We start from the raw sequence: 26,903 nt of genomic DNA, 5'->3' as shown, positions 1-26,903 counted from the left end.
TTAGGAGGAGAACATCACTAGACAGACATTTAAATTGTTTTATTTAACTAAAACAACAAAGTTAAGTATTTTGGATTTTTTTCTTCAACAGCAAACATATATTTTCACAAAACAAGCATACGTCCCTCACTTCTCACATGTAACTCCTTGTCCAGATCTATTACGCCCCCAGCAATCTTCTATTAATTGAACTTTTTGAAACTTTGCACTTTTAGAGAGAGGTAAGGGATTGACTCTGTGTACACAAATTTGCAGAAGGACAATAGAGTTTGAGGTCTGTTATTTCTCACCTCTATATATTATTTATTTATTTAAAAACATTTTTGCTGTTAGCAAGCATGTTACCTCTGGAGACACAAATCCACAGTTTGAGAACTGAAAAACTAAGCATCTCTGATAGTATCTTCTAGACTGAGCACTGAGTCCCATTGAGTAGATAGAAAGATTTACCTAAATAATCTATACAGAAGCCTGTGGAACCCCCGTAAGATTGGGTCCCTAATCCATGAACTATTGGAACTCATTTACAAAACTTTACTTAAACATTACATGAATATATTGTCTCATACTATAGAATTAGAATTATAATCCCTATTCCATTATGAGATATCTTTGAGCTATAGGTTTCAGAGTAGCAGCCGTGTTAGTCTGTATTCGCAAAAAGAAAAGGAGTACTTGTGGCACCTTAGAGACTAACAAATTTATTAGAGCATAAGCTTTCGTGAGCTACAGCTCACTTCATCGGATGCATTTGGTGGAAAAAACAGAGGAGAGATTTATATACACACACACAGAGAACATGAAACAATGGGTTTATCATACACACTGTAAGGAGAGTGATCACTTAAGATAAGCCATCACCAACAGCAGGGGGGGGAAGGAGGAAAACCTTTCATGGTGACAAGCAGGTAGGCTAATTCCAGCAGTTAACAAGAATATCAGAGGAACAGTGGGGGGTGGGGTGGGAGGGAGAAATACCATGGGGAAATAGTTTTACTTTGTGTAATGACTCATCCATTCCCAGTCTCTATTCAAGCCTAAGTTAATTGTATCCAGTTTGCAAATTAATTCCAATTCAGCAGTCTCTCGTTGGAGTCTGTTTTTGAAGCTTTTTTGTTGAAGTATAGCCACTCTTAGGTCTGTGATCGAGTGACCAGAGAGATTGAAGTGTTCTCCAACTGGTTTTTGAATGTTATAATTCTTGACGTCTGATTTGTGTCCATTCATTCTTTTACGTAGAGACTGTCCAGTTTGGCCAATGTACATGGCAGAGGGGCATTGCTGGCACATGATGGCATATATCACATTGGTAGATGCACAGGTGAACGAGCCTCTGATGGTGTGGCTGATGTGATTAGGCCCTATGATGGTATCCCCTGAATAGATATGTGGACAGAGTTGGCAACGGGCTTTGTTGCAAGGATAGGTTCCTGGGTTAGTGGTTCTGTTGTGTGGTGTGTGGTTGCTGGTGAGTATTTGCTTCAGATTGGGGGGCTGTCTGTAAGCAAGGACTGGTCTGTCTCCCAAGATCTGAGAGAGCGATGGCTCGTCCTTCAGGATAGGTTGTAGATCCTTGATGATGCGTTGGAGGGGTTTTAGTTGGGGGCTGAAGGTGATGGCTAGTGGCGTTCTGCTGTTTTCTTTGTTGGGCCTGTCCTGTAGTAGGTGACTTCTGGGTACTCTTCTGGCTCTGTCAATCTGTTTCTTCACTTCAGCAGGTGGGTACTGTAGTTGTAGGAATGCATGATAGAGATCTTGTAGGTGTTTGTCTCTGTCTGAGGGGTTGGAGCAAATGCGGTTATATCGTAGCGCTTGGCTGTAGACAATGGATCGAGTGGTATGATCTGGATGAAAGCTAGAGGCATGTAGGTAGGAATAGCGGTCAGTAGGTTTCCGATATAGGGTGGTGTTTATGTGACCATCACTTATTAGCACCGTAGTGTCCAGGAAGTGGATCTCTTGTGTGGACTGGTCCAGGCTGAGGTTGATGGTGGGATGGAAATTGTTGAAATCATGGTGGAATTCCTCAAGAGCTTCTTTTCCATGGGTCCAGATGATGAAGATGTCATCAATGTAGCGCAAGTAGAGTAGGGGCATTAGGGAACGAGAGCTGAGGAAGCGTTGTTCTAAGTCAGCCATAAAAATGTTGGCATACTGTGGGGCCATGCGGGTACCCATCGCAGTGCCGCTGATTTGAAGGTATACATTGTCACCAAATGTGAAATAGTTATGGGTCAGGACAAAGTCACAAAGTTCTGCCACCAGGTTAGCCGTGACAGTATCGGGGATACTGTTCCTGACGGCTTGTAGTCCATCTTTGTGTGGAATGTTGGTGTAGAGGGCTTCTACATCCATAGTGGCTAGGATGGTGTTTTTAGGAAGATCACCAATGGACTGTAGTTTCCTCAGGAAATCGGTGGTGTCTCGAAGATAGCTGGGAGTGCTGGTAACGAAGGGCCTGAGGAGGGAGTCTACATAGCCAGACAATCCTGCTGTCAGGGTGCCAATGCCTGAGATGATGGAGCGTCCAGGATTTCCAGGTTTATGGATCTTGGGTAGCAGATAGAATACCCCAGGTCCTGGCTCCAGGGGTGTGTCTGTGCGGATTTGTTCTTGTGCTTTTTCAGGGAGTTTCTTGAGCAAATGCTGTAGTTTCTTTTGGTAACTCTCAGTGGGATCAGAGGGTAATGGCTTGTAGAAAGTGGTGTTGGAGAGCTGCCTAGTAGCCTCTTGTTCATACTCTGACCTATTCATGATGACGACAGCACCTCCTTTGTCAGCCTTTTTGATTATGATGTCAGAGTTGTTTCTGAGGCTGTGGATGGCACTGTGTTCTGCATGGCTGAGGTTATGGGGTAAGCGATGCTGCTTTTCCACAATTTCAGCTCGTGCACGTCGGCGGAAGCAGTCTATGTAGAAATCCAGGCTGCTGTTTCGACCTTCAGGAGGAGTCCACCTAGAATCCTTCTTTTTGTAGTGTTGGCAGGAAGGTCTCTGTGGGTTAATATGTTGGTCAGAGGTGTGTTGGAAATATTCCTTGAGTCTGAGACGTCGAAAATAGGATTCTAGGTCACCACAGAACTGTATCATGTTCGTGGGGGTGGAGGGGCAAAAGGAGAGGCCCCGAGATAGGACAGATTCTTCCGCTGGGCTAAGAGTATAGTTGGATAGATTAACAATATTGCTGGGTGGGTTACGGGAACCATTGTTGTGGCCCCTTGTGGCATATAGTAGTTTAGATAGCTTAGTGTCCTTTTTCTTTTGTAGAGAATCAAAGTGTGTTTTGTAAATGGCTTGTCTAGTTTTTGTAAAGTCCAGCCACGAGGAAGTTTGTGTGGAAGGTTGGTTCTTTATGAGAGTATCCAGTTTTGAGAGCTCATTCTTAATCTTTCCCTGTTTGCTGTAGAGGATGTTGATCAGGTGGTTCCGCAGTTTCCTTGAGAGTGTGTGGCACAAGCTGTCAGCATAGTCTGTGTGGTATGTAGATTGTAATGGATTTTTTACCTTCAGTCCTTTCGGTATGATGTCCATCTGTTTGCATTTGGAGAGGAAGATGATGTCTGTCTGTATCTGTGCGAGTTTTTTTCATCAAGGATCTACAACCTATCCTGAAGGACGAGCCATCGCTCTCTCAGATCTTGGGAGACAGACCAGTCCTTGCTTACAGACAGCCCCCCAATCTGAAGCAAATACTCACCAGCAACCACACACCACACAACAGAACCACTAACCCAGGAACCTATCCTTGCAACAAAGCCCGTTGCCAACTCTGTCCACATATCTATTCAGGGGATACCATCATAGGGCCTAATCACATCAGCCACACCATCAGAGGCTCGTTCACCTGTGCATCTACCAATGTGATATATGCCATCATGTGCCAGCAATGCCCCTCTGCCATGTACATTGGCCAAACTGGACAGTCTCTACGTAAAAGAATGAATGGACACAAATCAGTCGTCAAGAATTATAACATTCAAAAACCAGTTGGAGAACACTTCAATCTCTCTGGTCACTCGATCACAGACCTAAGAGTGGCTATACTTCAACAAAAAAGCTTCAAAAACAGACTCCAACGAGAGACTGCTGAATTGGAATTAATTTGCAAACTGGATACAATTAACTTAGGCTTGAATAGAGACTGGGAATGGATGAGTCATTACACAAAGTAAAACTATTTCCCCATGGTATTTCTCCCTCCCACCCCACCCCCCACTGTTCCTCTGATATTCTTGTTAACTGCTGGAATTAGCCTACCTGCTTGTCACCATGAAAGGTTTTCCTCCTTCCCCCCCCTGCTGTTGGTGATGGCTTATCTTAAGTGATCACTCTCCTTACAGTGTGTATGATAAACCCATTGTTTCATGTTCTCTGTGTGTGTGTATATAAATCTCTCCTCTGTTTTTTCCACCAAATGCATCCGATGAAGTGAGCTGTAGCTCACGAAAGCTTATGCTCTAATAAATTTGTTAGTCTCTAAGGTGCCACAAGTACTCCTTTTCTTTTTGCGAATACAGACTAACACGGCTGCTACTCTGAAACCTGTGATTATGCAAGGCACTGAATTTAGCCGTATAGAGTGGAAATCTGTCAACTTCATGAAAAAACTCGCACAGATACAGACAGACATCATCTTCCTCTCCAAATGCAAACAGATGGACATCATACCGAAAGGACTGAAGGTAAAAAATCCATTACAATCTACATACCACACAGACTATGCTGACAGCTTGTGCCACACACTCTCAAGGAAACTGCGGAACCACCTGATCAACATCCTCTACAGCAAACAGGGAAAGATTAAGAATGAGCTCTCAAAACTGGATACTCTCATAAAGAACCAACCTTCCACACAAACTTCCTCGTGGCTGGACTTTACAAAAACTAGACAAGCCATTTACAAAACACACTTTGATTCTCTACAAAAGAAAAAGGACACTAAGCTATCTAAACTACTATATGCCACAAGGGGCCACAACAATGGTTCCCGTAACCCACCCAGCAATATTGTTAATCTATCCAACTATACTCTTAGCCCAGCGGAAGAATCTGTCCTATCTCGGGGCCTCTCCTTTTGCCCCTCCACCCCCACGAACATGATACAGTTCTGTGGTGACCTAGAATCCTATTTTCGACGTCTCAGACTCAAGGAATATTTCCAACACACCTCTGACCAACATATTAACCCACAGAGACCTTCCTGCCAACACTACAAAAAGAAGGATTCTAGGTGGACTCCTCCTGAAGGTCGAAACAGCAGCCTGGATTTCTACATAGACTGCTTCCGCCGACGTGCACGAGCTGAAATTGTGGAAAAGCAGCATCGCTTACCCCATAACCTCAGCCATGCAGAACACAGTGCCATCCACAGCCTCAGAAACAACTCTGACATCATAATCAAAAAGGCTGACAAAGGAGGTGCTGTCGTCATCATGAATAGGTCAGAGTATGAACAAGAGGCTACTAGGCAGCTCTCCAACACCACTTTCTACAAGCCATTACCCTCTGATCCCACTGAGAGTTACCAAAAGAAACTACAGCATTTGCTCAAGAAACTCCCTGAAAAAGCACAAGAACAAATCCGCACAGACACACCCCTGGAGCCAGGACCTGGGGTATTCTATCTGCTACCCAAGATCCATAAACCTGGAAATCCTGGACGCTCCATCATCTCAGGCATTGGCACCCTGACAGCAGGATTGTCTGGCTATGTAGACTCCCTCCTCAGGCCCTTCGTTACCAGCACTCCCAGCTATCTTCGAGACACCACCGATTTCCTGAGGAAACTACAGTCCATTGGTGATCTTCCTAAAAACACCATCCTAGCCACTATGGATGTAGAAGCCCTCTACACCAACATTCCACACAAAGATGGACTACAAGCCGTCAGGAACAGTATCCCCGATACTGTCACGGCTAACCTGGTGGCAGAACTTTGTGACTTTGTCCTGACCCATAACTATTTCACATTTGGTGACAATGTATACCTTCAAATCAGCGGCACTGCGATGGGTACCCGCATGGCCCCACAGTATGCCAACATTTTTATGGCTGACTTAGAACAACGCTTCCTCAGCTCTCGTTCCCTAATGCCCCTACTCTACTTGCGCTACATTGATGACATCTTCATCATCTGGACCCATGGAAAAGAAGCTCTTGAGGAATTCCACCATGATTTCAACAATTTCCATCCCACCATCAACCTCAGCCTGGACCAGTCCACACAAGAGATCCACTTCCTGGACACTACGGTGCTAATAAGTGATGGTCACATAAACACCACCCTATATCGGAAACCTACTGACCGCTATTCCTACCTACATGCCTCTAGCTTTCATCCAGATCATACCACTCGATCCATTGTCTACAGCCAAGCGCTACGATATAACCGCATTTGCTCCAACCCCTCAGACAGAGACAAACACCTACAAGATCTCTATCATGCATTCCTACAACTACAGTACCCACCTGCTGAAGTGAAGAAACAGATTGACAGAGCCAGAAGAGTACCCAGAAGTCACCTACTACAGGACAGGCCCAACAAAGAAAACAGCAGAACGCCACTAGCCATCACCTTCAGCCCCCAACTAAAACCCCTCCAACGCATCATCAAGGATCTACAACCTATCCTGAAGGACGAGCCATCGCTCTCTCAGATCTTGGGAGACAGACCAGTCCTTGCTTACAGACAGCCCCCCAATCTGAAGCAAATACTCACCAGCAACCACACACCACACAACAGAACCACTAACCCAGGAACCTATCCTTGCAACAAAGCCCGTTGCCAACTCTGTCCACATATCTATTCAGGGGATATCATCATAGGGCCTAATCACATCAGCCACACCATCAGAGGCTCGTTCACCTGTGCATCTACCAATGTGATATATGCCATCATGTGCCAGCAATGCCCCTCTGCCATGTACATTGGCCAAACTGGACAGTCTCTACGTAAAAGAATGAATGGACACAAATCAGACGTCAAGAATTATAACATTCAAAAACCAGTTGGAGAACACTTCAATCTCTCTGGTCACTCGATCACAGACCTAAGAGTGGCTATACTTCAACAAAAAAGCTTCAAAAACAGACTCCAACGAGGGACTGCTGAATTGGAATTAATTTGCAAACTGGATACAATTAACTTAGGCTTGAATAGAGACTGGGAATGGATGAGTCATTACACAAAGTAAAACTATTTCCCCATGGTATTTCTCCCTCCCACCCCACCCCCCACTGTTCCTCTGATATTCTTGTTAACTGCTGGAATTAGCCTACCTGCTTGTCACCATGAAAGGTTTTCCTCCTTCCCCCCCCTGCTGTTGGTGATGGCTTATCTTAAGTGATCACTCTCCTTACAGTGTGTATGATAAACCCATTGTTTCATGTTCTCTGTGTGTGTGTATATAAATCTCTCCTCTGTTTTTTCCACCAAATGCATCCGATGAAGTGAGCTGTAGCTCACGAAAGCTTATGCTCTAATAAATTTGTTAGTCTCTAAGGTGCCACAAGTACTCCTTTTCTCTTTGAGCTATAATGTGTCTTAATTAAAACTAACTTTAGATAAGTTTTTTCCTCAAAAAACATTTTATCAAAAAAATCCAATTTAAATTTAAAAATCCAATTTAATTTTTTTTTAAATCATTGATTTTTATCCACCCCGACACAAGGGCTTGTCACTAAATCACATTGTATTGAACTCCTTTTTGGTAACTGTATTTTTTCCACAAACTGAGCTGGGAATTTGTCTTGGAACAAAGGGGTTCCCGCCCTATGAAAGAAGCTATAAAAGGGGAACATGACATCACCAATGGGTCTCACTCCCCACACAACAGAACACCTGGAAACACCTTAGAAAAAGACTGAACTGGGGAAATGCTGGTCCCCAGCTGGAAAAGCGGATTCGTGCCTATGTATGCAAAACCTAACCTGCTTGTACTAATAGGGTGAGACACTGCTTGATTCAAATCCTATCTAGGGTATAAGACTTGGGGTATGTCTACATTGAAAAGTTGTCGACAAAACTTTTGTCTTCCACAGGTACTTAAAAAGCCCTCCCGCGAAAGACAAAAGTTTTGCCGATGCAAGTGGTAGTGTGAGTGCTCTCCTGCCGACAAAACTAACGCCACCTGCGGAGCTGGAAGTATTTTGTCAGCAAAAGTGCCAACAAGGAGCGTTACACACGCTGACTTTTAGAGACGAGGCTGTCTCGACACAGTCTTGTCGCTAAAAGTTGGTGGTGTAGATAAGCCCTTAGATTGTGATTTTGTTTATTTCTTAGGTAATCTTCTTTGATCTGTATGCTATTACATATAATCACTTAAAATCTAACTTTCTGTAGTTACTAAATCTGTTTTATATTTTTACCTAAAATAGTGTGCTTTGGTTGAAGTGCAAAGGGAAATCTGCTCAGGAACAGGGGTCTAATGCATTGTCCACTCTACATGGAGGGAGGGGTGGACTGGGTAATAAATTCATATTGGTCAGGCTCAGAATGTTATAGCTCTGGGATCTGAGGCTGGAAAGCTGGAGGGGTATTCTGGCTGGAGCCTTTCTATTTATTGTTGGTTTATGAAGTGGCTGGCAGAGCATTCATGAACATGGCCGGATGTGGATGTTTGTGTGAGGGCAGGCTTGGAGGGCTTTGCAGCTTGTCACAATGTCACAATGTGAAAGGGAACCCAGACTGGTGAAACAGAGGCCTCAGAGGTACCCCAGTTCTAGGTTGCACCCCGGGGGAAAACTCATGACAGGGGTTTCTTATCAGGAGATGTCATATGACCTGCTGAAAGATCATGAAAGGTGATCATGAAAGATCAGGGAACAGGCAATCTGATTTATTGCAAGGACACTAGTTTCATGGGTTTTATTTATAATTCGTTGCATTTTATCACCTTTAAAAAGTAAAAGTAAAAAGTATTGTATTACCTTTCACCCTTTCCCACCTATACAAAAGCAACTGTAAAGCAAAGCCCTCTCTTCCCTGACCCTTTCTGTGTTTGTGCATAAACACACACAGGCCTCGTTTATATTCAGATTATTTATATTTATATTAGCAATAGTGGGAAATTTCGCCAAAATGTTCCTTCTGTAGATGGGGCACAAGGCAGAAGACCAGAACCTTGCTCTGGGCCCTAAGGAAGGACAAGCAAGTCCTCATTACTGATAAAGTAACACCATTTAATCAAAGAGTTTTAAAGATTATATTTGCATCAATCTAGATTATGCCAATCCTTTCCTAAATTCAACTGTCAGAAAGATCACCTTGCCATTCAGTGAACTACAGCGTCCCCACTGCAGAGCTGGCTTAGATATTTTTGTTTAGATTTTCATTCTTTATTTCCAGTCATCTCTAGAGATGAGTGAAAGGGGTGACGGCCTCCCACCTTCTTCCATTGAGCTTCATCAGAATCTAAAGCCAGCTAGCACATTTCATAAGATTCTTACTCAACCAAAGATATTTGGAATGTTATGGCCATTAGTGGATTGTTGAGATAAGATGATAACTGCTGCAGAATCTATTTTAAAAAAGCCATAGAAAAATCTATTAACCTTGCTGCTGATAACACTAACATGCCAAAAAAATGCTAAGTGTGTATTAATAAAAGGCATTATAAGAATGTTATTAAATGATCAGTGGCTCCTGATCCAAATGTCTTGCCTTTTCCATAACATTTATATAGTTCCATAATACAATTATATTCCTTTGACACCATATCATATAGGACATGTCATTTTACTGCAATGAGCCACAGAATCACCAGCTACCAGAAATATTATATCGTAGCCTGACTAGCTAGACAAAGACTCAAAAAGGTGGCTTTTAAAGCACAATGATCTCAACATGTTCCTAACTCATATATTCATGACTCTATTTTATCTGAGAGCATCAAATTGCCCCTATTACTGCTAAAATAAAAACTAAGCAACACAAGCCTTTTTATAACCTTTAAAAGGAGCCCAGTGTGTCACAACTAACAGCTGACTTGAGCCAACTTTTGTAATTGCCAGTACTCTAAGATAACACAGAATACTTGATCTTAGAAGTTACCTGCTATTCAGTCTCCTGTGTGTTATTTATTAATGTATTCCAGTAGCTTTTCACAATGGAAATTTTTATCACCCTTCCCATGCTCGCATTGTTTAAGAAACAACCAGATTTAAAAATCAGCACAATGTTCAATTTCAAAATTCTTTAATAAGACTGCCGTCCAAGAAGAAAGCTCTCACAAGGCTTTAAAACCACGACCCTTCATGTCCTGTAGGCCTGCATGCTTGTTTCTCTTCAAAAGCCTAGGTGGGAGAGGGGCTTTGGAGCACACTGAAAAGGTTAACAAATATGGGTTCTGATAAACTAAGTGGGTGGAGGAGAAAATGAATTCCAGGAGTAAGGTACCCATCATTGAAAAAAACACATTTTAACCAGTGGATCTCTAAATTATTTAGATCCTATTCTACTTTAGACACTGTCTCTTCATAGGATATTGAGTGCATCTAACCATTACAACTGCAGCAGTATCATAGAGAAAGGATATCTAACAGACTAGGATATAAATCATTTAGGGCCCCAGAGGTTAAAATATTTAGCAGTTTAGAGGCTAGAGCAACACCTTAAACACCAGAAACTTACTGAATGCCAGTGCAACACTTTCAGATACTTTCAACCGGTAACGTTCAGGTCACATCTCATTTAGACTGAACTATATGGGAGATCAGAACTATATTGATATTGGACTGGTCCAAAACAAGGTAAGAAAAACAAATCCCATCATTGTGAACAAAATATTTTAACAGTGACTGAAAAACTCCTAGGATATTTTTTAAAGCTTAAGTACATTGCAGCATTCACTGTTACTATGAAGGACAAAAATACAGTCAGTCATTTTTACAGCAAACAACTGAAAAGCGATGTGCATTTATTATTTTTCAAGCTGGCAATACTTAATTAAGGATGTTTATAGTATACATTTAACTTATCATCCCCAAAGGAAAGGGCCTTTTTTCTCAGCACTATTTATGCAAAGATGTACATAAATCTAAAACATTGGTCCCCAAACTTTTTACTCACGCCCTCCCTTACCCCTGTCCGCCCCCCACCCTGCGGAACCAGGGGCAGGAGTTGGAGACATGGACTGGGATAAGGGGGCTGAGGCTGGGGTCACAGCTGGGGGCAGGAGCAGAGCTTGGTGGTGCCCCTGCCTGCCCCCCCATGGGGGCGGGCCCAGGACTGAGCCTTTCCCCCCCCGAAAATGTACTTTGGCACCCCTCTAAGGAGGTGCACCCCACTGTTTGGGGACCTCTGGTCTAAACTATAAAGAATTACATATAAAATGGCTCTTACAGTGCACAATAAGTCTGTGACAGTAGAACCTCAGAGTTACAAACACCTCAGGAATGCAGACTGTTGTAACTCTGACTTTCCCTTTTAAAAAAATTAGTTTATGTTTAACACAGTGCTGTGGTGTGTGGGTGTCTGGTGCTTCCTGATTGCATTCTTCTGGTTCCAAATGAGCTCAGTTTGTAACTCTGGTGTTCGTAACTCTGAGGTTTTATTGTAGATGACTGTAGGCAGAAACTGGAGGCCAAGTTACCCACCCAGTTAGACATTATTCCTGATATAATGTGTGATATTCTCTACCAAGAAATCATTTCAATCAATTAACCAATGGCGATGGAGGCGCTTGCTGGGTTTGGCTCTGGATCTTCTGATCTTGTCCTGCCACTTAGTATTGAGCTGCTCATGTAAACAATGAGAAATGAAAACATCAATTCAATGTTATTCAGTCTTCCTCAGTGCCCACATTTCACTTTTTCATTTAAAAGAGTTGGTCTAACAGCAGTTCTATGTATCTGCAGCTTCACAGCAAGCCTGATGCCATTAAATATGCTCATGAAGCAAACTTGTTGCCCAAAACAGGGTAGCAGCTGCTGCTATACAAGTGGTCACATCTTTCAAGCATTCTCCAGGACTGTCTATGACACAGCCCAAATATTTGAGAGATGTCACCTGCTCAATGTCCCATCTACACAGGTTAATAATGTAATCTGGAACTGGAGGCTGTTTGATGGCAATGGACAGGGAGTTAGTTTTATCTGGATTAACGACCAATGCACACTGCTTTTTCCCCAGACAGATCAGCCATCAGATGCAGCAGTTCTCCACCAACTGAGCCAACATCAGCGAATTAGTAAACTTTAACACATGTGGGAATGCAGGCAAGATCAGGTCCTGATCCAAAGCCCATTAAGGTCAATGGGAGTCTTTCAACAGAGTTTAATGGGCTCTGTTGAATGGTCCTTAGTGCATAGGTGTACATGAGTGTTCATTGTGTACCTATGGAAGACATTACAACCCATAATTCTCAGCTGGCTTAAAATCAACATAGCTCAATTCACTTCAGGGGAGCAATGCTGATTCACACCAGCTGAGAATATGCCTACTACGTCCTAACAAAGTATTAGATTAATTTGCAAAAGTTAGCCAGAGTCTTGATAACACTGGAAATGCCAAGAAACATCTTATGTTTTATTGTGTAGTTGCTTCTTTGGTACATATATTTTCTGGCTTTGAGATGTCTTGTGCCTTCCATAACTACCTTAGAGTTCTCCCCTGAGCCTGCTCACTTAGTTTTACCTGCCAGCCTCTCACTGGTGATTAGCGCCAATCTTCAAAATAACCAGCATACAGCATTTCCCATGGACAGTTTTTGTGGACAAAGTAATGGCTCTGTGCCACAATGCTGGGCCATTGATATTGGTGTTTGCACAATGTGAGATACTGCATCAATGTGAAACCAAGCTGCACTGAGACGCAATGCTACTCCTGTCAAAATGCTGCAATGCAATGTCTGGGAGCCCAACATTTATTGAGGACTTTAACTTTGGCACAGATGAGGGCCCTAATCCTGCCACTGGACCTGGGCAGGCAGACCTTTTAATGTGAGTGGAACACAATGGAGTTTACAGTCAGTACATTGGCTTGCAGGAAGCAGCATAGATCCATTAAAACTGAGACTATCCCACCCACATCAGAAAGAATGGCAATCCTTTCACTTAGTGGAAGCTGTGTCATTAAGCACAATGCATGGTTAAGAGGGGCAAAGTAGTTCCACAAACTCAGCACAGACTTCACAAGGATTCAATACACTTCAAATCCAGAGTCATAGAATCATAGAATCATAGAATCATAGAATATCAGGGTCGTCCTAACCTCTGATGAGTGACTGAGGCAGAAGCATGACCTACTTGCTAGTTTATATCACAGATGAACAGGACTCTCAGTCAGTGCTGGCTGTACCAATGCTTAAGGGTCGGTTTACACGGCAGCTAGAGGCATAATTTCCAGCTCCGGGAGATGTACAGATGCTACCTTTGACCGAGCTAGCACACTAAAAATAGCAGTGTAGTTGTAATAGTCTGGGCAGTGGCACCGGCTAGCCACTCCAGTACAATCCTGCCCAGTACTCTGGCAGCTAGCCTGTGCAGCTGCCTGCAGTGTGGCAGTTACATGGCTATATTTAGCATACTAGCTCAAACACAGCTAGCCTGTGCATGTCTATCCAAGCTGGAAATTTCACCTCCCAGCAGCAGCTGGACAAGAGCTGAGGAAGCGTTGTTCTAAGTCAGCCATAAAAATGTTGGCATACTGTGGGGCCATGCAGGTACCCATCGCAGTGCCGCTGATTTGAAGGTATACATTGTCCCCAAATGTGAAATAGTTATGGGTGAGGACAAAGTCACAAAGTTCAACCACCAGGTTAGCCGTGACAGTATCGGGGATACTGTTCCTGACGGCTTGTAGTCCATCTTTGTGTGGAATGTTGGTGTATAGGGCTTCTACATCCATAGTGGCTAGGATGGTGGCCCCACAGTATGCCAACATTTTTATGGCTGACTTAGAACAACGCTTCCTCAGCTCTCGTCCCCTAATGCCCCTACTCTACTTGCGCTACATTGATGACATCTTCATCATCTGGACCCATGGAAAAGAAACCCTTGAGGAATTCCACCATGATTTCAACAATTTCCATTCCACCATCAACCTCAGCCTGGACCAGTCCACACAAGAGATCCACTTCCTGGACACTACGGTGCTAATAAGCGATGGTCACATAAACACCACCCTATATCGGAAACCTACTGACCGCTATTCCTACCTACATGCCTCTAGCTTTCATCCAGATCATACCACTCGATCCATTGTCTACAGCCAAGCTCTGCGATATAACCGCATTTGCTCCAACCCCTCAGACAGAGACAAACACCTACAAGATCTCTATCATGCATTCCTACAACTACAATGCCCACCTGCTGAAGTGAAGAAACAGATTGACAGAGCCAAAAGAGTACCCAGAAGTCCCCTACTACAGGACAGGCCCAACAAAGAAAATAACAGAACGCCACTAGCCATCAGCTTCAGCCCCCAACTAAAACCTCTCCAACGCATCATCAAGGATCTACAACCTATCCTGAAGGACGACCCATCACTCTCACAGATCTTGGGAGACAGGCCAGTCCTTGCTTACAGACAGCCCCCCAATCTGAAGCAAATACTCACCAGCAACCACAAACCACACAACAGAACCACTAACCCAGGAACCTATCCTTGCAACAAAGCCCGTTGCCAACTCTGTCCACATATCTATTCAGGGGATACCATCATAGGGCCTAATCACATCAGCCACACTATCAGAGGCTCGTTCACCTGCGCATCTACCAATGTGATATATGCCATCATGTGCCAGCAATCCCCCTCTGCCATGGACATTGGCCAAACTGGACAGTCTCTACGTAAAAGAATGAATGGACACAAATCAGACGTCAAGAATTATAACATTCAAAAACCAGTTGGAGAACACTTCAATCTCTCTGGTCACTCGATTACAGACCTAAGAGTGGCTATCCTTCAACAAAAAAGCTTCAAAAACAGACTCCAACGAGAGACTGCTGAATTGGAATTAATTTGCAAACTGGATACAATTAATTTAGGCTTGAATAGAGACTGGGAATGGATGAGTCATTACACAAAGTAAAACTATTTCCCCATGTTTCAGAGTAGCAGCCGTGTTAGTCTGTATTCGCAAAAAGAAAAGCAGTACTTGTGGCACCTTAGAGACTAACAAATTTATTAGAGCATAAGCTTTCGTGAGCTACAGCTCACTTCATCGGATGCATTTTCCCCATGTTATTTCTCCCCCCCACCCCATCCCCCCACTGTTCCTCAGATATTCTTGTTAACTGCTGGAATTAGCCTACCTTGCTTGTCACCATGAAAGGTTTTCCTCCTTTCCCCCCCCTGCTGCTGGTGATGGCTTATCTTAAGTGATCACTCTCCTTACAGTGTGTATGATAAACCCATTGTTTCATGTTCTCTGTGTGTGTGTATATAAATCTCTCCTCTGTTTTTTCCACCAAATGCATCCGATGAAGTGAGCTGTAGCTCACGAAAGCTTATGCTCTAATAAATTTGTTAGTCTCTAAGGTGCCACAAGTACTCCTTTTCTTTTTGCGAATACAGACTAACACAGCTGCTACTCTGAAACTAGCACAACTGGCACCCTTGTTGGAAGTTTCAGCAAAGGTCAAGGATTGAACAAGCAGGGAGACAACTACCCTCTAGCTTCTTGAGGTAGTTCCTTCAGATGAGAATTAGGGCATATTGATAGAGCAGCTTGGGGAAACTTTCACTGCTACTCCCCATAAGGTACCAGTTTGAGGTACCTTGATAAGCAGAGGAACTAAGCCTCCAGAGCTGTCAATACAGTATCTTTAACAAGCACCAAACTTGTACCAAAAAAAATTAGAAGGGGGTGGGGTGGGGAAAGAGGACTGAATAACAGACTTGAGGTATTCAAAGGACTGATGAGAAAGGGATAGGCCTCTGCCTTTTATAGTGGTATAGCTGACTATTCTTTTGCCTACTAGAGTCACAACAACTCACAGTAAGGAGTTTTCCTTTTGTATGGTGGCAAGAAAGAGAAAAGATGTATCACAAATAGTGCAGAAATTTTAAAATTAAGTGGGCTTATCTGTTTTTAAAAAGTAACATTTTCACAATTCACTAGTTTTATTGCACATAGCGTAGAGAATTATAAGACCCGATTTTCAGACCAGGCTTCCATTTTTGTGGGCACAATTCTATGCTCTTAGTGAATTGTCAGTGCAAAATTGTGCCTACGAAAAAGCTTGAGGCCAGATTCTCATCTGGTGTGAAACTATGTAGATCCAGTGATGTTAATGGTGTTAAGTCAGTTTACACTGGCTGAATTTCTGGTCCCTGGTTTACAAAGCAGGCCCATGGTAGTTTAAGAGCAGCTTAATGTAGAGCAGGAGTAAATTTCAGTTCACATTCAAGAAGTACGATTGCTTGGTAGTATATTGAATATTGGCAAAGGATCTTAAAAAGGAGGAGGTATTCTAATTGCACTCATTATGCCACCATTCATTAAGAGCTATGATTACCAAATGCCACCAAAATTCCAAAAAGCCATAAATCATGAAGACTTTCTAAAGTGAGGCATTTTACTTCCAATCAGTTGGTTAGTGCATGGCTGCTATTAATATATTACAGAATCCAACATCATAGAAATTCTTTTCAAGGTAGATATTTTATATGGGAAAAATACATTTTTAAATACCAAGTAGAATTCATTTTAATGTCAATCATAATTTTGCTTTACTGAAACCATTTCCAAATGTTTACTCAGACAATGGTCACAGACAATGAAGTAGGCAACAAAATCTTAATGGTCATAAATAGCATGGCATGCAGATCTCATGAATAGAACACAACATCAGGCTCACTTAGCTTTGAGACAACAACCACATTTTAAATATAACTATTACCCAATGAATGGTGCTTTATAGATATGTTGCATACATTCCAAAAGCAAAAACACTTTGTTCCAAATCCAATTAGGGCTGCTAAGTGACAACATCGCTTACAAAACCCAAGCACTTAAAAGCAAGGAAATGAATGTTAAGGACTCAGTCTTAACTTCCCACATAATAAGTAGGCTATTACTCAGTATAAAAATATGTGTTTACCATCATAAAGCCAATAACTTGAAACGCTGAGCCATTTGGGTGTGTTTTTATATATGATTTTGTTGTACTGATTTCAGTATCTAAGCATTTAGGGCTGGATTTTCATAAATGCTCAACACCCACAAGTCCAATTGCATTTAGTAGGAGCAGTGGTGCTCAGTACCACTGCAAAAAATCAGGCTTTCAAACTCTCTTTCTCAGTTACATGGAAAAGGGATCTCTGCACATTCCCCCTAAGCCAGAGGTGGGCAAACTACAGTCCACGGGCCACATCCAGCCCGTGGGACCTCCGGCCCAGCTCTTGAGCTCCCGTCCAGGGAGGCTAACCTCCAGCCCCTCCCCCTCCCACCTTCCAGGCTTTCCAATAAGCCTGTCCAACCACTCTGAGTGGCATGGTAAGAGGGTGGGGGGAATGGGGTAGGAGGTCCTGGGGTGCAGTCAGGAGACAGGGGGCAGTTGGATGGGGCAGAGGTTTGGGGGGGGTGCAGTCAGGAGACAAAGAGCTGGAGGTCGGGGGTCCCGGGAAGGGGGGGGACAGGAAGCAGGGGGGGTTGGATAGGGGTTGGGGTCCTGCAGGGGGGCAGTTAGGGACAGGGGTCCCGGGAGGGGGCAGTCAGGGGACAAGGAGTGGGGGGGGATTCAATGGGTCAGGGGTCCCGGGGGGCCTGTCAGGGGGTAGGGGTGTGGATAGGGATCAGGGCAGTCAGGGGATGGGGGAGTTGGATGGGGATGGGGTCCTGGGGGGGTGGTTGGGGTGGTGCGTCGCAGGAGAGGGCGGTCAGGGGACAAGGAGCAGAGGGTTTTGGATGAGTCAGGGATTCTGAGGGGGGCAGTCAGGGGGTGGGGGCCAGGCTGTTTGTGGAGGCACAGCCTTCCCTACACGGCCCTCCAAACCGTTTCGCTCACCGATGTGGCCCTTGGGCCAAAAGGTTTGCCCACCCCTGCCCTAAGCCAAGGCCATTTTGGTAAGGAATGGAAGAAGAATCATTTTACCAGATCCTGAAGTTCTTTCATGTTTGAGAAGTAGCCACGCTAGTACACAAGTCAAAGACAATTTTTTCCTCCATCTGTTTCACTGACAGAGAATCATGTCTGTTTTTAATTAGTGACTGTTTGAGTCAGTGTTAAAACATCTACATTTCAGATTTTGTGAATCAATGTGATTTATTGGGCAGACATAGGGATAATGAAATGTTAAACAGCTGGCAAACAATTCAAAAGGAGCTATTTTGAAGTCTCAGCAAATATTTGTTTGACATTAATCATGCAGTTTTCAAAAAGTATTCAAGGGCAATGAAAATTAAACCTAAAAATTTGGAAGTCTAAGGATTTTTCTGGATTTTGGGAGGGAGGGCTTGGGCACACTAGAAAGGGGAAATCAAAATCAATTTTATAATAGGACTGTAATTGTGATCTTAACTTTGGAGAAGTTACCATCTCTCAATAATAAAATCACATACACCCACAAATCCAGGGCTGGAATCCTTGTCAAACAGCTTTAAAAAAAATAGTCGAGGGATGCCTCAGCTCCTACTTCCACTTCCTGGTTTAAAACTGGGGCTGGAGCCACCTGCTTTAGAAGAACACAGAAAGATAACTGTCAGAATCTCCTGGTTCCTATCTTTGGACACTACAACAGTTAATTTGATATACTGCCTAGTTCCAACCATTTTACCTCCTCTAAGAGTCCAGTGTGCAAGACAGACAGAAGAGCCAGATTCTTTCTGCTTATGAAAAGGAAAAAAAAATAAAACTTTACTGTTTTTAACAAAACATTGTATTACTATGTTTTAAATATATTAAATAATAGCAGCATTACAACATGAAGAGGCCTTACCTAAACTCTTCTGTCAGAAAAAGTTAATAGTAATAATAATAATAGGGACATTAAAAACACCACCCTTGTGTTCACACATTAGATTAGTATTTCAAATTTACCTGATGAAGCTCCTACTATTTTGTTCCCCATCACTGAGAAGTGAAAACACCTTACTAGATAAACTGTTTTTCCCATCCCTTTGTCCAACTGATTTCATAGCATGTCCCCAACTCCCACTGACACTGGCACAGTGATGCAAACAGAGAAGTGTGAAGCTGGAGAAAGCCTGTATGCCACAAAAAGGCACTGTGCATTTTGTATTTGGAGCCTCCAGTCTTGGTTTAGAATGTAAAAAAAGAATATATGCCGTTTAAGAGAAACACTGGTTTTTCCTACTTGATTTTCAATTACCACTGGCATCTAGCCTACAGTAAAATAAAAGGCAGCCATTTTAATGCACTCAGCTGGAAGTCAACATTTTGCAGCACAGTATATAAGCATGCATCTAGCTGATATCACACTACATTTAGTCAATGGTTAATCTGGCATTTGTTCAATTGTATGCTATAAATGGTAAAACAGAGAAGAAGTAACAGCATCTTAACCACTTCATTTCTGGTAGCTGGAGAACATGGTGGTGTTATCTGAAGTGCCAGCATTCTAATGAAAAGTTGGCACATATATAGTAGTGTCCCACACATAGAGGACAGTACTGGTGGTGCGTTTTGTCCCATATTCCTGGCACATAAGGCAACAGTGCAGCAGCCAAGGTTAACAGAAAAGCTTTTCAGCACAAAGTTGCTGTTGAAGGTGATCAATAAAGGTCTAATCCTGCAAGGTGATGAGGCTTCCAAGTGGTGCTGAATGCCTCGGTTTGGTTAGGTCTCAGATGCACCTAGACCCTTGCAATATTGGCCCTAAGAGAATATACATATTGTTTTAAAGTTACAAATATATCCACCAATGTTAGAGCTTCTCAATCAGAGATGAAGAGTGGGGAGTGTGAATTTTGGGCTTTTTCCTTGGAAAGCATGGAATCAGAAGATTCTTCATGGGTGGGTGTATGTGCGTGGGGGGGAAAGGATACTTGTTATCAAATATGATGCCAATTTCCAGCCCGACTTGGTAATGATTGAAAGGTGTTAGCATCTGATGGCTGTACAGTGACCTTTACAAATGAGGTTAGTGGTCTCAGACAGTTCCTTGTGTTACAAAACTCATCAGCATGATTAACAGTTGTTGGCAACTTTGTTGGCAACCTCAGCAGACAGACCAAGTGCTAAACTGGCAATGGAGAATAAACTATTCTCTCATTCCTAAAGAAGGGCCCCATCAGGTTGTGCTGAGGCACACTAGCAGGGCTGTATGCAGAAGCTGGCAGAGCTGCTGCTTGTGCTGTACCAGTATAGGGGATAAGTATATATATATATATATATATATATATATATATATAAGTTCAGTCTTCAGTACTGTCAGGTCAGCATCTTTCACACTAGCAATAAATTCAACATGAACATTAGAACAAGACAGTTCCTGATGACAGAATGCATTGCTGTCAAACACTCCAGAATGCCCATAGGAAGCCTCTGTGGAGGTCAGTAAATGGACTGACGATCTCACTAATTTACTATTAGCAAGCCAAGACCAAGACAGGATAATTCAGGCTGCCACAAGAAACACAGATGAACTAGACGGGACATGAGGTGTTATTTTATCCTAACGGTAGTATCCACAGAGACCTAACTATCACAAAAGCTACTTCTCTCTCAACAATGATAGTTGCAACTAACAGGGAGGCTGAGGCTGATGGTGGCCCAGATAAAACTCTTAAGGTTGTGGCAGGGTATTTTCAGTGGAAGGACCTTGGCTGTGGAGTTTCTTACATCAGAGAGCAGGATGAACCAAACTCTTGCTACTTTTAGAGCATGGTACAGAATTCATGCCTCTCAGAGACCTTTCCTCAGTAATAATGGCAGCAGGATAGTCCAGCAATGCTTCCACCAGAAAAAAATCACCAGGAGTGATCCCACTTACAAAAGCAGCACAAAACAAAGGAGGTGTGGTGAGTCTGGTCCTTTTTCTGATAGAAACGATGCTGTTCTTAATATTTTCTGTGACAGCTAGGTATTTTGGTGGTAGGCATATTAACAATGCCTAGTCTGAAGTAGTGTATAACATAAATCCTCCATTTATCTTCCCCAGAACACCTTTACCTTTTTATCCACTGTATTTGAGAACTAATCAACAGACCTAGTGTTTTTTTATCTGAGTCAAACAAAAGTTAGAAAATTAGCCTCTAGATAAGTAAGCACAAAAAACAACAAACAGACCAGGATTTCTGGCAGAGCTGGTTACTTAACGACAACAATAAAGATTCACAAATATATGTGTTAATAAGTGGTTTGCTTTCATTCCACTACTGTTTGTATGTTCATACTAATCATTATTCTTGGGCATTGAGATGACAATCAGATATTATTAAAAATGGTTGACTCCCAAAACATGCATAGATAATTGTTGGTCAAACTCCTACCAAGTCCATGTTATTCACTATTCTCCAGCAAAGATTAGAAATACTATCTTAGGTGACTAATCAAAGGAGGGCAACCATATCAAAGACAAACAGTCCCCATATGCTAAAAACTATGGGCTGTTGATTAATTGCAGTTAACTCACACGATTAACTAAAAAAAATTAATCATGATTAATCTCAGTTTTAATCGCACTGTTAAACAATAAAATAACAATTGAAATGTATTAAATATTTTGGAAGTTTTTCTACATTATACTGATTTCAATTACAACACAGAATACAAAATGTACAGTATTCACTTTATATTATTTTTATTACAAATATTTGCACTGTACAAATGATAAAATAAATTGTATTTTTCAATTCACCTCATACAAGTACCATAGTACAATCTTTTTACTGTGAAAGCACAACTTACAAATGTACATTTTTTTTACATAACTGCACTCAAAAACAAAACCATGTAAAACTTTAGAGCCTAGAAGTCCACTCAGTCCTACTTCTTGTTCAGCCAATCACTAAAAGAAACAAGTTTGTTTACATTTACGGGAGATAATGCTGCCTGCTTCTTATTTACAATGTCACCTGAAAGTAAGAACAGACATTCCCATGGCACTTTTGTAGCCAGTGTTGCAAGGTATTTACATGCCAGATATTCTAAACATTCGAATGCTCTTTCATGCTTTGCCCACCATTCCAGGGGACATGCTTTCATGCTGATGCTCATTAAAAAAAAATATGTTAATTAAATTTGTGACTGAACTCCTTGGGGGAGAATTGTATGTCTCCTGCTCTGTGTTTTACACACATTCTGCCATATATTTCATGTTATAGCAGTCTCGGACAATGACCCAAGACATGTTGTTTGTTTTAAGAACACTTTCACTGCAGATTTGATAAAACACAAAGAAAGTACCAATGTGATATTTCTAAAGATAGCTTCAGCACTCGACCTAAGATTTAAGAATCTGAAGTACCTTCCAAAATCTGATTGGGATGAGGTGTGGAGCATGCTTTCAGAAGTCTTAAAAGAGCATCACTCCAATGAGGAAACTACAGAATGCAAACCACCAAAAAAGAAAATCAACCTTCTGCCGGCGACATCTGACTCAGACGATGAAAATGAACATGCATCAGTCTGCACTGCTTTGGATCGTTATCGTGCAGAACCCACCACCAGCATGGATGCATGTCCTCTGAGATGGTGGTTGAAGCACAAAGGGACAAATGAATATTTAGTGCATCTGGCACATAAATATCTTGCAACCCTGGCTACAACAGTGCCATGAGAATGTCTGTTCTCATTTTCAGGTGACATTGTAAACAAGAAGCGGTCAGCATTATCTCCTGAAAATGTAAACAAACTTCTTTGTCTGGGTGATTGGCTGAACAAGAAGTAGGACTGAGTAGTCTTGTAATCTGTAAAGTTTTACATTGTTTTATTTTTGAATGCAGGTCTTTTTGTATGTAATTCTACATTTGTACATTCAACTTTTATCATAAATAGATTTACTACAGTACTTGTATTAGGTGAACTGGAAAATACTGTTTCTTTTATTTTTACTGTACAAATAATTATAATAAAAATAAATATAAAGTGAGCACTGTACATTTTATATTCTGTGTTGTAATTGAAATCAATCTAGTTGAAAATGTGGAAAACATACTAATATTTATATAAATAGTACTACCTATTATCTATTATTGTTTAACAGTGTTATTAATCACGATTAATTTTTTTAATCGCTTGACAGCCCTACTAAAAACTATTTGTCCACACTTTTGACGAATACTTATACATACTGTGACGGAGCAAGGCCAGATAGCTATAGAAAAGTAGTGGGAGATAGATATATTAGCTCCAGGCTAAACAAATCCCTGGTACCAAGTTAAGTGAAATGGAAGCTGCTCCAGGTCAATTAAGACACCTGGGTCAATTAAGAACTTTCCAGAAGACAGGGAGAATGCTATGTTGATTGGGACACCTGAAGCCAATCGGGGCTGGCTGAAACTAGTTAAAAGCCTCCCAGTTAGTCAGGTAGGTGTGCATGTCAGGAGCTGTGGGAAGAAGTTGCGCTGTTGGAGAGGCTGAGTAGTACACACCATATCAGGCACAAGGAAGGAGGCCCTGAGCTAACAGTGAAGTGGAGCTTGAGGAAGTGAGGGCTGCTGTGGGGGAAGTAGCCCAGGGAATTGTACACGTAATGTTTCTAAAAGGTCAGATACTATTAGCGGATACTATAAGGGTCCCTGGGCTGGAACCCGGAGTAGAGGGTGGGCCCAGGCTTCCCCCCCCCACCTTTGCTCCCTGTTTAATCTCTGAGACTGAGAGACAACAGAGACTGTGCGAGCAAGGATAATTTCTCCTCACCTCCCTCGCTGGCTTATGATGAAAATAGCTCAGTAGACAGTGACCCTTTTCTCTAGAGAAAGAAGGGTTACGTGGAGGGTCGCAGTGAGGCTCTGAGGCTAGCGAAATCCGCCAGGAAATGCGGGACCCACAGAGGCAAAGACAGAGCTTTGTCACAACTGGTGTCAGGAGTGGGACTTCATTCACAGAGTGGCAGAAGAAAGAGGTTTAAAAAAAAACGTGCACTGGGGTTTTGGATTTTTTTTTGTTTTGGTTTTTGTTTGTTTGCTTTATACCACAATGGAGAAGTGGTAAGAGCTCTGGTACAAGCCACGGCAGCCCAGCAGGAGGCCACCCGGGTTCAGCAATGGCACAACAGGAGTCTATGCGGCTACAGCAGGAAACCAATCAATTATTGATGAGCCAGGCGACCCAAGATTGTGCTCTCTTGAAAGAGGTGGTGGGCCAGCTGAAGATCCTCACCACCCAGGCCCGGGGATCCAACGGGATGCGAACCCTGAGGGCCACTAGTTGTCTGCCAAAGATGACGTCAGGAGATGACATAGAGGCATATCTCTTCTCATTCGCAAGGACTGCTCAGAGTGAGGCATGGCCCCAGGAGCAGTGGGCCAGCATTCTCGCCCCTTTTTTGTATGGAGAGGCCCAGAAGGCCTACTTTGGCTTGCCTGCCACGGATGCCACTAACTATACCCGTCTGAAGGCAGAGATCCTAGCACGATCAGGGGTAATGGCAGCGGTAAGGGCCCAGAGGTTCTATGAGTGGAAATACCAGGAGAACAAACCCCTGAGGTCCCAGCTATTCGACCTCATACACCTCGCATGGAAGTGGTTACAGCCCGAGGTGTGCAGGCTGGAGGAGATTTTGGAGACCCTGGTCATAGACCATTACATGCAGGGACTGCCATCAGATCTCCGCAAATGGGTAGGACAGAATGATCCGTCCACGTACAATGAGATGATCACACTGGTAGAAAGACGGATGACAGGGAACTGACCCGACTACTCAAGGATGTCCCCTTTCAAAGCAAGCACCCGATCCCAACCCTGGAAGGTTAGGCAGCCAAACCCCCGGGGAGTCCTAGGTGGAAGAAGGGGGGGGGGGGCTGAAAACCAGCGGGGACCCCAGAAGGAAGGGATTGGCCTGAGAAGGGGGGAACCCCGGGACTAAACCCCGTAACCCCTGGGATAGGGGAGTGATTAAAAGCAATTATAGATGTTATGCATGTGGGGAGTGGGGACACATAGCAGCACAGTGTCCCAGCACCGAGGAGCCTATGCAATGTAACTTGGGGGATTGGGAGGTCCCATGCTTAGAGAGAGACTTTTGGGCGAGACCAGGCGGAGGATCCCAGATATGATAACGCCAGGAAAGAGGTGGCTGAGATCGATGGGATACCCATGGATGGGAAGGTCCGGGGTCCCAGACCTTACTTTATAGTGAAGAAAGATCTCCTGAACCATGTGGTGAAAATGCAGGAGCAAGAGATACAACAACTTCTCGTGCCACGAAAACATCAAAAAGCCATATTGAGTCTCGCCCACAGTCACCTGTTTGGAGGACACCTAGGGATAGAGAAAACCCAGGCACGGATCCTGCGGAGGTTCTTCTGGCCAGGAATACATGAAGATGTCCGGCGATACTGCACCTCTTGTCTTGAGTGTCAGTTACATAGCCCTCACACGCACTTGCGGGCTCCTTTGATACCTCTTCCAATAACAGAGGTTCCTTTTGAACGGATAGCATGGATCTGGTAGGGCCTCTAGAGAAGACAGCTCAGGGCCACCAACATGTGCTTGTTGTACTGGACTATGCAACCCGGTACCCGGAAGCTGTTCCCCTGCGCAACACAGCTCCCAAGACAATAGCTAAGGAGCTAGTACAGATCTTTGCCCAGGTTGGGCTACCCAAGGAGATATTGACTGATCAAGGGACACCTTTCATGTCCAAGCTGATGAAAGATCTCTGTTCATTGCTCCATGTACAAGCCCTACGGACCTCTGTATACCACCCGCAAACAGATGGCCTTGTGGAAAGGTTCAATAGGACCCTCAAGGCCATGATCAGGAAAATGGTGAGCCGGGGTGGGAAAGATTGGGATACCCTATTGCCTTACCTCATGTTTGCCATTCGGGAGGTTCCGCAAGCCTCCACGGGTTTCTCTCCATTCGAACTACTATATGGGCGCCACCCTTGGGGCATATTGGATATAGCCAGAGAAGCCTGGGAAGAGGAACCAAGTCCCGGAAGGAACATAGTTGAGCATGTACTGCAGATGAGAGATCGGATAGCCCAAGTTACGCCCATGTACGGGAACACTTGGAGAGAGGACAGGAGACCCAACGAACCCATTATAACCACCAAGCGAAGCTTCGACGGTTCCAACCAGGGGATCGGGTGATGGTACTGGTGCCCACAGCAGAAAGTAAACTGTTGGCCCAGTGGCAGGGATCCTATGAAATAATCGAAGCCATGGGAGAGGTGAACTATAAGGTGTGGCAGCCAGGCCGCCGGAAATCGGAGCAAATTTACCACATCAATCTTCTAAAACCTTGGCATGATCGAGAGGCATGCTTAGACATGCAGGAGACCTTCCCCAGGAGGATAACTTACACGAGCAAGTGAGGATATCATCCGACTTGATGCCGATCCAAAAGATTGAGGCAGCCGACATGATTAATCGCAACAGAGATGTGTTCTCTACAAAACCAGGGAAGACGACTGAGACCTATCACCATATCCGCACGATCCCTGGAGCCAAGGTAACATTGAGACCCTACCGAATCCCAGCAGCCAAAAGAGAGGAAATCAAGGCCAAAATAAAGAAAATGTTAGAATTAGGGGTTATTGAAGAATCTTACAGTCAGTGGTCCAGTCCAATTGTTCTAGTGCCTAAACCTGACGGTACCATGAGATTCTGTAATGACTTTCACCGACTGAATGAAATATCCCAGTTTGATGCATACCCCATACCACGCATCGATGAACTGCTTGACCGACTGGGTAGTGCCTGATTCTTGACTACACTGGATCTGACAAAAGATACTGGCAGATTCCTCTGACCAAAGAAGCTAAAGAAAAGACAGCATTCTCCACCCCAGATGGGCTATTCCAGTACACCATCCTCCCTTTTGGG

At 43.3% G+C, this 26,903-nt stretch overlaps 1 protein-coding gene across 3 annotated transcripts in view; it reads right to left on the bottom strand.

Moving 5' to 3' along the window:
• The window catches only part of DCDC2 (doublecortin domain containing 2), a 140,897-nt gene that overhangs the window by 12,417 nt on the left and 101,577 nt on the right, over positions 1-26,903 (bottom strand). The gene's annotated exons all lie outside the window — the stretch shown is intronic.

This window comes from Dermochelys coriacea, chromosome 2, assembly GCF_009764565.3.
Source record: "Dermochelys coriacea isolate rDerCor1 chromosome 2, rDerCor1.pri.v4, whole genome shotgun sequence".
NCBI classification, from domain to species: Eukaryota; Metazoa; Chordata; order Testudines; family Dermochelyidae; genus Dermochelys; species Dermochelys coriacea.
Note: the sequence above shows the minus strand (reverse complement) of the source record. Positions and strands in the feature narration are given on the sequence as shown.